This window comes from Lactuca virosa, chromosome 1, assembly GCF_052849685.1.
Source record: "Lactuca virosa cultivar CGN04683 chromosome 1, Lactuca_virosa_CGN04683_v6, whole genome shotgun sequence".
Lineage (NCBI taxonomy): Eukaryota > Viridiplantae > Streptophyta > Magnoliopsida > Asterales > Asteraceae > Lactuca > Lactuca virosa.
Window position 1 is genome coordinate 178,151,621 of NC_136426.1, and position 12,679 is coordinate 178,164,299.

The window sequence follows — 12,679 nt, forward strand, 5'->3', positions numbered from 1 at the left end:
GACTGACATAACTCTGTTTCTTTGATTTAGGAAGTCTAATAGAATGAGTATTTTTTCGACACACTACACAACCTTTGTAACCGCTGTAGGGTATCCACATAGTACACCTAGTGTAGGGTAATCATTTATAGTCCATAAAACAACTGCGTGTATAGTAAACTTCTCTTCTGCATATGCATCATATGTTTCAACCCCCTGTTCAAATAATACTCGAAGATCATCAATCAAAGGTTCTAAATAAACATCATATCATTACATGGCCAACCGGATATTAGTAGTGACAACATCATGAACTTCCTTTCATACACAACCACGGTGGAAAGTTATAAATGACAGTTAATACTTGAAATTCCTTTAATACTTGAAGATCATCAATCAAAGGTTCTAAATAAACACTGTGATGTATGTTTCTTGTGTTTATATTAACCCCATCAGTTGCAATGCCAAGTCGTACATTTCTTGCATCGTTAGCAATATCGAGGAACCTGTCATCTATGTTACGGTATTCTGGTGTGTTCGTCAGGTGACGTAGTACACCATCATCTTTCCTACCACAACCAAGCTTGTTCCATATTAGATCCTTTGCAATGCTCTTTAGTTTAAAGAGACGTTGAAATCGTGAAATGATGGGGAAGTACCACAATACTTTAGCTAGAATATTAGAGTACTTTTTTTTGTCCGTTTGTCCACCTTCCATCTTGATTCCTCATAAATGTGACATTTATTCAAATCCAAATAGTTATTCATGTATAAAATTCAATCGTTGATACAAGTATGTATCTTTTTATATCCCGAACCCATTTCCTTTAGTGTTTTCTTCACCTCATAAGTATTTTTAACCATTTCGTTATCTTTAGGTAACATACTCTTTGTCAAAGGTAGTACTTCATTAAAGAACTTATTGGATGCCTATACTTACTCTTCAAGTTCAGAAGCTGAACCAATACATATAATTTTGTATAATTATGGCATCCTTTGTAAAGGGGCTTCTCAGTATCCTCCAACAGTAATTTGAACTTCTCTGGGCTGTCTGATAAATTCACCTCCGTACCTTTAGCCATATCTATTGTATCAAGAGCATCTGTTGGGATTCCCGATTCAAAATTAAAAAAATCATTATTATTTTCGTCATCAACAGACATACTTTGACCTGATTGATCTTTTTTGTAACATCTTGTTCCGAATCGATTCCTAGTCTAAGGCTGTGGCCCGAAGATCGGTCATCATAAGGATTACAGTTTTTAAAAAGGGAAGGTCTAGGCCCATTTGGGTGCGGGTGATGTATTAGAAGTGATGTGGGTGTTCGGTTCGTGTTTTGGAGCCTAGGGGTATTTCGGTAAAGTGTCAGTTGGGCTTTTGTGGAAAATGGATTTTTGTTTGGAAGGTCTCAAGAATGGTATGAGTTGATAGAAGTCTAAGGCTTCTCGTTACCTTTCCGTTGATATAAGGATCATCGGAATCGGGCTTATAACGAAGAAGTTATGGCCTTCGGAAGTTTCATCGTTTTCAGGCTTAGCCGAGTACACGGGGCGTACACAAATCATACACGGGGTGTACTAGTGAAGAAGGTAGTATGTGGGGCGTACTGACCAGCATGGTCGCGAATGTTCCCTGGAGTACGCTAGGCGTACTCCAGTCAGATCAGAACCCTATTTTAGGGTCTTGGACCCTACTTAAGCTCCTTATCTCATAACCTAACCATAATATCTTCAGCCTCCACCCTCTAAAACCCTAGAAATCGTCATTAATCATTCATGGTGGCATTTTGAGCTTATGGAGTCCATTTTTGCAGTGTTTGGCCCATTTCAAGAAGGTGGAGTTTGATGCAAAGATGGGGATCAAGGAGAAGCTTATGGATCTGGGTTTTGTGACTCATTATCAGCTTGATGAAGGTATAAAGCTCTGAACTTGACCATTGATATCTTAGATCTCTCATTTGTGAGTTTTAGTTGATTTTGGTCCCAAGGATGAAGCTCTATGGTTCCAAATCCGTTTTTAGGCTTAGGGTTGCCACCCTTGGTGCTAACTGAGTCCCTAAGGCTGAATGTTGCCATCTTGGAGGTCTTAATGGGTTCATGCAAGAGTTATGGTCATTTTCATGGAAGTGTATTGCTATACTTTGAGTTTGGGTTCATGTGGATCATATAAAGTCATCAAGTCAGTGACTTTATGGATTAAAACGTTAACTAGAGCTCAGATCTGTAATTTGGTCCCTTGGTTTGAAGCATAGTGCTTAATAGCAAAAAGGACTTAATAGAGGAGTACGCTGGGCGTACAAGCTGGTATGCATAGCGTTCAAGTCACGAACCTAATACGCGCTGCGTACAGCTGAGTACGCCCAGCGTACTCAGTCAGAATGTGTTTCGCATATTGGGCTTCGGTATGGGCCATATGTTGGGCTTGTTTATCTTGGGCCCGTTAGGCTAACAGGTTGTGGGCTGTTAGTGATGTTGGAAAAAGCCCCGGAAGGATTTGGGCCTAATTTGGAAACTTGGGCTTTGGTTTGGGCCACAAGTGTTTTTAGCATTTTGGGCTTAAGTGTTTGGATTGTTATTGGACCATCGGGATGCTAAGTGTGTTGGACTGAAAAGAAGGATTTGGGCCTCATGGCAAGACCCATGTAGAGGTTTGGGCCCAATTTGATAGGGTTGGGCTTTTGTTTTGGGTTTGGGCCTTAGTTTTGGATCATAATGGGGTAGGGGTAGAATGGTCATTTTACCCCATACATGGATTAAGGATTATGGTATGGGACCCAATTGCTAATTAATTATATTGATCGGTATTGATAGCTCAGGAAGTGGACAGGGCAGCATCTAAGGATTTCTTTCAGGAAGCTTTTGCATTTTAGGTGAGTCTCCTCACCATACCAATGGGTTTAAGGCACCAAGGCCGTCCCATTTTATGATATGTGGTACACTAGCTGAAGTTGTATTATGTGGCATGTTAGCTAGTTATGTGCTAGGAAGTATGCTAGTGGTATATGTGGTATGCTTGTATGAAAGACCATGGGAGAGCCCATGCCACCTGGTTATAAGACCATGTGGAGAGCTCATGGCTTTCCTATTATGTTGTAGTGTTTATTGTAAATTCGCTACTGATATGTCTGGTATGCATATATAGGTGGTATGCTACTGATTATGTGGTATGCTAGTTGTGTTTGTGATACTTGCATGGAAGACCATGGGGGAGCCCATGACACCTGGATGTAAGACCATGTGGAGAGCCCATGGCTTTCCTGTTAAAGACCATGGGAGATCCCACGACACCCGGATGTAAGACCATGTGGAGATCCCATGGCTTTCCTATTAAAGACCATGGGAGAGCCCATGACACTTAGGTGTAAGACCATGTGGGGAGCCCATGGCATCCTGGAGTAAGACCCTGGGGACGAGCCCACGACATCCATATATGTTGTATGCATGGCTTATATGGTTTATGTAGCTTTTATAGCTAATATGGATTATGTGATTATGTCGACTGTGTGGGGTATGCTTTGGGGAATTCATTATGCTTCGTGCTTACAGTTTTGTTTATGGTTTCGGGTATCCTTGTTTTGGAAAGGAAGGGCTCAGCTTGATCGCAACACACACACACACACACACCCGTGTTTTCCGCATTATGTGATTTTAGGATGAACTCTGATAAATGTTTTTAATTAGAAATGTTTTGGAATACTTAGATTTAAAGATATTTGTTTTTGACTATAATAAAAATGAAATTTTTACCCACGATTTTTGGGTCGTTACAAGTTGGTATCAGAGCCTTGGTTTGAGGGATTCGGTCATATTTTTGGGTGTGTCTGAACTCAAACTGAGGATCTGTAAAGTTTTAAAGGAAAAATTGTGATAACCGTCAAATTCAAGCCAAGGTCAACAAGACAAACCGGTCAAACTTAATTTGTACTTGAATGTTAAAACTTATTCTATGTATAAAAATGTACATTTGTATGTCAAGGATTCAAATGTATCGAAGAATCTATGTGTTATCAATGTAAAAACCCTAAAAAGGGAGTTAAACGCATCAAAACACGAGTAAGGACCCTTTCGGGGACTTAAAACAATCATAAACAAAGCATAACGGGGTTCACGAACCTTGCATTACGAGATTATAAGATAATAATGGCTAATGTGAAATCTCTCCCAAATCTCTCCAAGAATGTGAAATCTCTCCAAGTATGTGAAATCTCTCCCAAACCTCTCCAAGAATGTGAAATCTCTCCAAGTATGTGAAATCTCTGCCAAATCTCTCCAAGAATGTGAAATCTCTCCAAGTGTGTGAAATCTCTCCCAAATCTCTCCAAGTATGTGAAATCTCTCTCAAATCTCTCTAAGTATGTGAAATCTCTCCCAAATCTCTCCAAGAATGTGAAATCTCTCCAAGTGTGTGAAATCTCTCCAAGTATGTGAAATCTCTCCCAAATCTCTCCAAGTATGTGAAATCTCTCCCAAAATCTCTCTCAAACTTTTTATAGTCATCCGGGTCATCCCGACCCTTAACTTGGTCAAAAATCACGCAAAACGGAAAGATTTCTCGAAAAACAGCCATATAGAACCGAAACCCCTCTTAGGAACCGAAAGTCCTCTTAGGAACATAAAGTCCTCTTAGGAACAGAAACTCCCCTTAGGAGCCGAAACCCTCCTGTCAGAACCGAAAGTGTCAGAAGCCTCTCGGACCGAAACCTCAGCGGACCGAAGATCAGCAGCGAGGACCGAGCCTCGGCTCCCCCTACGAGACCCTCGCATCCCCCTTCGGAATTTCGGACCCTCGGCCAGCTCTCGGTTCCTTCTTTTCCCTATCGGTTCCTAGCTTCTCAGAGCCGAACCTCGCAGGTTCGGTTCCTATTGTCCGGTTTTCGACTACTTTCGCCTCCTAAGCCCGTTTTGACAGGATTTTTTCACCAAATTCATGTTTTTATCATTTTTAACCCCCATAACTATTATTTTAATTATTTTTCAAGGATTTATTAATTAAAAATCATTATTTTATAATAAGAAGAATATTCTACCCCACAAGTGGGTCAAGTGTGCCCACTTGCCTCCCATGTGTCATTTTCTCATTGGTCCAACCTTATCCACATCACACAAACCAAGGCAAACATCCCTTCACCCTAGCCACTTGCTCCAGCAACCCTCCATATAAGGAAATGCCTGGGATTTCCTTGATCTTTTACTTCACCATCAAAATTATACACTTCTTAAACCATCAAGAGGGCCTCTTTTCTCTCAACTTTCAGCCACACTTTTGATGTATTATTGAGTCATTCATTCACTTATTGGTAAGTATTTCCTTCTAACTCAAGTGTTATTACATGTTTTCATAACACTCTTGGATTAACGACTCATATCTTCACACCAAAAATCGTTCTTAGGATCATCCAAAACTTCGTGTGTTCATCAAGTGATCTAGACTTGAAAACTCATCATCTTCAACCTTCCACTCTTCAAGAAATCACTCAAGGTGAGTTCATACCCTTACATTTTCACGTTTTCTTCAAGTTTTAGGGGGGGAATACAAGTTAAAACACCAAAAACTTAACCAAACTCAAACAACAGCTTTCATCAAAAAAGTTAAGTCTTATTCACGGACTGTTTTGACTAGCTTAAACTTAATATCTTTCAAAACTGTGTAATGTGCAAATAGTTCAGGTTCATACCTTTAAAATGACTACTTGCACATCTCCATACGATTTTTCTACGATTTATGGTGATTTTTACAAACCTGCCTATCATTTCAAAAAACGAATTCGGACCAGTCTGTGAATATGAACATTTTAACACAAGTTAAAGACTTCCAAAAATCATAATAAAATTTACGAATAAACTAGACACATTTTGTGAACTCTCAGAATTTACGGATTCAGTTTTCGACTTCGTATGATTTTTCTATGATTTTTCTAAAACAGTGCAGAAAGGTTAAAAACTAGTTAACAACTTATAACTTCCATAACACTTTGTATTATGTTGAGCAAAGTGTATAACAATAAGTTCTAAATATTGAATGTATTTTCTTGTTAGTTTATCATCATAAACTGAAATTTAGTCATTCATGATAAGATTCTTCATTCACTTCGAACACCTATAATAAACTATAATAAGCATAGTTTATGGATTCATAGCACTAATGTATTTTCATAAAAGAGTTCTTTTACATTACAAACGTTTTAGGATAAACTATAATAGGTATAGTTTATGTATCATTTACATTTCAAACTCATTTACCAAAGGTTTTCAGTTCAGTTCAGTTCACGTAAATCTGTTAATGAATAAATTTGTGAGACATTCGCTTCGTGTTACCTTCGTAGTAACAAAGTCAAAAGTCCTGTAAATTGTAACCAGAGTCTCTTGTACGGAGAGCGTGATAATTGTGTATAGATCTATATTGGGTCTGGCAAGCCCGCACCTGAGCTGCATGCAACAGCTAGACCGGCAGGTCTGAGGTGACAAGTGTCATATCATTCCGACGCCTGAAGAACGTCGTATTACGAGGCCGTCTGAGTCTTAGCATGGTTATAATAACTCACATGTGGTATTAACAAATCATAAGATTTATGGGTTTTACTTTTAAATTAGCGAGTTATGTCGATTTAACTCACAGGAATTACTTTAAGTATGGAAAAATACTTGTTTATTTTCGGTCCTGGGTTTTAGGACTACATAACTTTTATAAGGAAAATATTGGATTTTCTTTGGAAACATATTTCTGTAAAACTTCATTTCATCTAGAATAGTTAGACTTCAGCTATAATCGCTAAGTGTAGGGTTATATAAGAATCTAGTCACAATCGACTTAGAATTGGTGGGCCCGCCTTATCTGCTGTTCCTTGTTTGGTTGTGGACCTAGGGCAGACCCATTATATTCAACAGTTTATTTACTGAAATTTTATATAACTTATATACGCTGGGCGACTATAGAAGGAATCTATGGGTCCTTCTAGGGTTCATTATCGCATAACATAGAAGCATTCATTTCACACTTAATAAAGAAAATATTGGATTTTCTGGAAACATACTTTGTCGCTTTTACAAGGAAAACAGTTTCTTTCTCAAACAAAACTCTTACGAACTCACCAACTTAATTGTTGACGCTTTTTCAAACTACTTGTATTCTCAGGAATTCAATGAAACAGGAAATCAACCGCTTTTGAGGATGGGACGTTGAATCGTCAAACATTTCACTTTTGTCATCATAAGTGTAATTGATTGGAAACATGTAAACACATACTATTGTATAACTTTTTCAATTATATTTATGATGGTTGTATTTACTTTGGGCACTATTATACTCGTTGTTGTGATAGTATACATGAAGTCCTCCACCCCCGGACGTTTCCGCCATCCTTGGTTTGGGGGTGTGACAGATTGGTATCAGAGCATTGTTTATAGTGAACTAGTATATCAAACCACATAAGATATACAAACTATAAATGCATTGGCACTTAAGTCTCTGATTTAAACATTTTCAAATAACTATACTTTTATAAATAAATAGTTTCCTGTTAAAAGTATAAGTACATACATGCATACCGGCTTAGTGCCACGTCTAAGGAAAACACAAAGGTTAAAAATAGAAGAGTTGTGCAATGTGAATATGCCCTGGGATATGCAATCAAGTCTGGGAGAAATATAGCCTGATCAACTATATTCGTCCGAGAAGTGACTAGTATGTGCCGGGGGATAGTCATAGTGGACAACGAGTCTATCAACTTACCAGCACCCATACCAGAAAATCGTTAACAACCAAACATAACATTTAAAATCCTATAGGAGTATTTTGTGGTAGTATAACTTATGTGAAAACTAAACTGATTCTTGCTAGTAGGTCTATAATCACTAAATGGATACGCTAAAGTTATATATAACCTAGATATGTAACTAGTATGCACCATGTTATCATAAAAGTAACTAAAGAGGATCAAACCCCCTATAAGTAATTCTAGGAATATAATTATTATATGCCTCTTACCTCACCCCTATTCTCGCACGGACACCATGACAAGATCTTACTTACCGGGAGACCCCTACTTTCCGAACCCGGAAAGTTAGTGGGTGATGAGGAAAAGAGTCGAAGATGGAGCCAGAGGTCGACAACTCTCCTTACATAGCCAGGACTCTCGCGAACCGCCTCGACTACATCGAACCTGTGCCCCGTTGGGCAGCATTGATCAAGAGATGGAGTCGCCATCAGCAACAGTAATCGCCATTTGGAGACGAATTGTCGAGAGTAAAGTTCATTTTACTCACAAGACCTGGTAGATTAGGCCTATGAGTCTGCGTTGGTGTTACTCCCCTCCATGCGTAGGCCCGACCCCGCGAGTTAGTGATTACACTAGTCGAGAGATTTGTTTGCGGTCCAAACCTTTCCTTGCAATAATGTGGTGTACACCTGCATCAGGCTCAAAACCTTTCTCTAAAAGCTAAATATACTAGAATCATACAAATGAAAGGGGCATGCGTATTATTTCATTGGGAGCAATACTACTAAGAATTCATAAGTTATTATATATAAACTCTCATTATGAATTGTTTTCAAAAGACAGCAAAAACATTGGAACTCGATACACTCAGAACTAAGATAAACTGAGTGAGATAACTCTTGACGTATAAACCCTTATTCAATACTCATTATCATCTCTTCTTTTTAAACCTCATGGTTGAAAGGTGCCTTACCATAAGACCTATAGGGTGCGGTCATACCAACACTAATGCGCCGAATCCCATCAGAACTCCTCAACTAAGTGTGTTTGGACAAACCTAATCCTAGGATGGGAAAAACTTAACGCCCGTACGAAACCCACTTCTACCCACTACCATAACTCCGTCTCCGGAACGTTAGCAGAAACATCATGAATAGCTCCGTAAAGTGTGAAATTTATATATGTGTATACAAATGATAAGGGTATAATTAGAATCATCCTCACTCACGAAATCGTTTCTCCACATGCAACAGAGATATGTCTTCACAAGAAGGTAACCAGCCAACAAGCAAGGCAACAATCTTACAGATAGACTCTGCTACTTTTCAACCTGCGGTCACGGCAGCCGTGACAGCCGTCATGGCGCAACTCAATAGTAACAACGCCAGCAGAGTTGAAGGCGGTGTTGACAATTCTAACCGCAGTAACAGTCAAGAACACCAGCGGGTGCCTACCCACGAAGACGCCTCAGACCACAAACCTAAGAACAAGAAACGAAAATTTTGGGATAAAAAGAAGTGCAACCTATCTCAAAAACGCGCTAAAAAACAACAATTCGTGGCTGCCCCTGTAATTACAACATCAGTCCTGACTCATGCCTCGACACTAGCCACAACGTCTGTCACTCAGGCACCGATTAGACAATATATGGGAACACTTCCAAAGTGTATCAAGTGTAGCTACCATCACAATGGGGTTTGCCGGGTGATGCACTGTAAAAACTGCAATAAGGACGGACATACTGCCCGCTTCTGCAGGAAACAGACCCAACACATCGCTTCAATCACCAACAACAGTGTAAGTCCAGTATGCTACCTATGCGGTGGAACGGGACACTTCAAGAGAGACTGTCCAACTGAGAGGAATGACGGGGGAAAAGGAGGAACGTGACAAACAAACCAGCAGGAGCAACAAGGAACCTTATTGGGACTTTTGTAATGTTTCCAACAACAAAAACGTTTAAGTACCATATGTTTGTAATGAATTTGGTATGTTTGCTAAAATTGCCGTATATCGAAAAGTAGTGAAAATACTCTCTCGTTCAATCAAATCAAAGACACTTATATATGATCTTAGGATCATTACCAGTGGGCTGGGATAACTTGGTATATACCCCAGGGTTAATCATAATCAAAATACTACAGACCTAAAGCGAAAAAAAAAATTCCGTCCTGCCCCCTATTCCATGTCTAGTAGTGGGATCAGGGTAGAGCCGCTCACTCAACAGGTTTAGTCAATACCAATTTACAAACGACTTGCATATACCGATCGACCATAGAATGATCGGTCGGGGTTCATGATATAAGGAATCACTACTAGTATTCAGAACACACTTACTACCAGTACTAGCTGTTGTGATATGAATCATTTGCAGTAACAATAACACCGATCAAAACAGAGTACAATAACAAGAATCACATGATACTATATCTCCCTAACAAATGATTCGTATGAATACAACTTAACACATGTGTTACTAAAAGGATCTGTTGTCGTCATTCGATCTTGATTGATATAGTCCTCACTTTCCCGATTAAACGGCTACGAAAAGACCCTTCACCTAACCTCGAAACCCTCGTCTCTTATAAACACAATTCTGACACGGACCTCCGGGCCATCTCTCGCTGTGAAACCTCAAAACACTCAACAGAGGAGTATTACACTTTTCGCACCTTTTCAAATTATTCCTAGTAAACCCTTCGAGAATATCACACGTATAACAGTACAAGAGCAAGCACAGAAGCTTGAGACGGATATAGTTAGTCTATCACTACGAAGTGTATACGCGAGGATAATATATAATTAAGATTCTATGGACATTGGATGTGTGTTTCCGCCCTATTTCCTGTTCCTTGTCTGGTTGTGGACTTGGGTCGGAGTCACCCATCCAACTGTTTTACCAATCCTAATTATATACGACCTCTATACGCAAGTTAAAGATAGATGGACCAGGTACGAGTCCTACCATGAACTTCGGGACAAGGCTACCCAGGAGTGCGAATGAACATCCTACCATCCGAATAAGTCTAGTCTCGAAAACCAAACCCATATGCTCCCTACCGACCTAATCAAATGAGAAGCACTAAAGCAGACCTTATGCAGCGCTTCGAGGGGAAGTATTACTTACGACTTAGTATAAATTCGAGAAAGGCTGAAAGCATCTCGAAGCCGACAAAAGAACTACACAGATAAGCGACGCAAACCCTCGGAATTGCGGGTTGGTGACCGAGTTCTACCGAAGGCCTCACAATTCAAAAGAATGATATGTTTCGGTAAACATGGGAAACTAAACCCAAGGTACATCGGGCCATTCGAAATCCTTGCTAGGATTGGCCCAGTAGCATACAAACTTCGACTGCCCCAAGAACCTAATAATGTACATCCAACCATCCACGCGTCAAATTTAAAGAAATGTATGTCCGACGAGACTCTTGTGATACCTCCCGACGAAACCAAAGACGCATCCCTGTTGTGAAGATCTGTTGGATCGTGAAACAAGGACCCGAGTTCACCTGGGAACGCGAAGACCAAATGAAACAAAAGTACCCACATCTATTCCCCAACCCTTGAAGTCCCACTCAAAATGCAAATTTCGGGACGGAATTCCTTCTAACAGGGGGATAATGTGACAACCGTCAAATTCAAGCCAAGGTCAACAAGACAAACCGGTCAAACTTAATTTGTACTTGAATGTTAAAACTTATTCTATGTATAAAAATGTACATTTGTATGTCAAGGATTCAAATGTCTCGAAGAATCTATGTGTTATCAATGTAAAAACCCTAAAAAGGGAGTTAAACGCATCAAAACACGACTAAGGACCCTTTCGGGGACTTAAAACAATCATAAACAAAGCATAACGGGGTTAACGAACCTTGCATTACGAGATTATAAGATAATAATGGCTAATGTGAAATCTCTCCCAAATCTCTCCAAGAATGTGAAATCTCTCCAAGTATGTGAAATCTCTCCCAAACCTCTCCAAGAATGTGAAATCTCTCCCAAATCTCTCCAAGTATGTGAAATCTCTCCCAAATCTCTCCAAGTATGTGAAATCTCTCCCAAATCTCTCCAAGAATGTGAAATCTCTCCAAGTGTGTGAAATCTCTCCCAAATCTCTCCAAGTATGTGAAATCTCTCCCAAATCTCTCCAAGTATGTGAAATCTCTCCCAAATCTCTCCAAGTATGTGAAATCTCTCCTAAATCTCTCTAAGTATGTGAAATCTCTCCCAAAATCTCTCTCAAACTTTTTATAGTCATCCGGGTCATCCCGACCCTTAACTTGGTCAAAAATCACGTAAAACAGAAAGATTTCTCGAAAAACAACCATATAGAACCGAAACCCCTCTTAGGAACCGATAGTCCTCTTAGGAACAGAAAGTCCTCTTAGGAACAGAAACTCCCCTTAGGAGCCGAAACCCTCCTGTCAGAACCGAAAGTGTTAGAAGCCTCTCGGACCGAAACCTCAACGGACCGAAGATCAGCAGCGAGGACCGAGCCTCGGCTCCCCCTGCGAGACCCTCGCATCCCCCTTCGGAATTTCGGACCCTCGGCCAGCTCTCGGTTCCTTCTTTTCCCTCTCGGTTCCTAGCTTCTAAGAGCCGAACCTCGCAGGTTCGGTTCCTATTGTCCGGTTTTCGACTACTTTCGCCTCCTAAGCCCGTTTTCGACGTTTTTGACGGGATTTTTTCATCAAATTCATATTTTTATCATTTTTAACCCCCAGAACTATTATTTTAATTATTTTTCATGGATTTATTAATTAAAAATCATTATTTTATAATAAGAAGAATATTCTACCCCACAAGTGGGTCAAGTGTGCCCATTTGCCTCCCATGTGTCACTTTCTCATTGGTCTAACCTTATCCACATCACACAAACCAAGGCAAACATCCATTCACCCTAGCCACTTGCTCCAGCAACCCTCCATATAAGGAAATGCCTGAGATTTCTTTGATCTTTTACTTCACCATCAAAATTATACA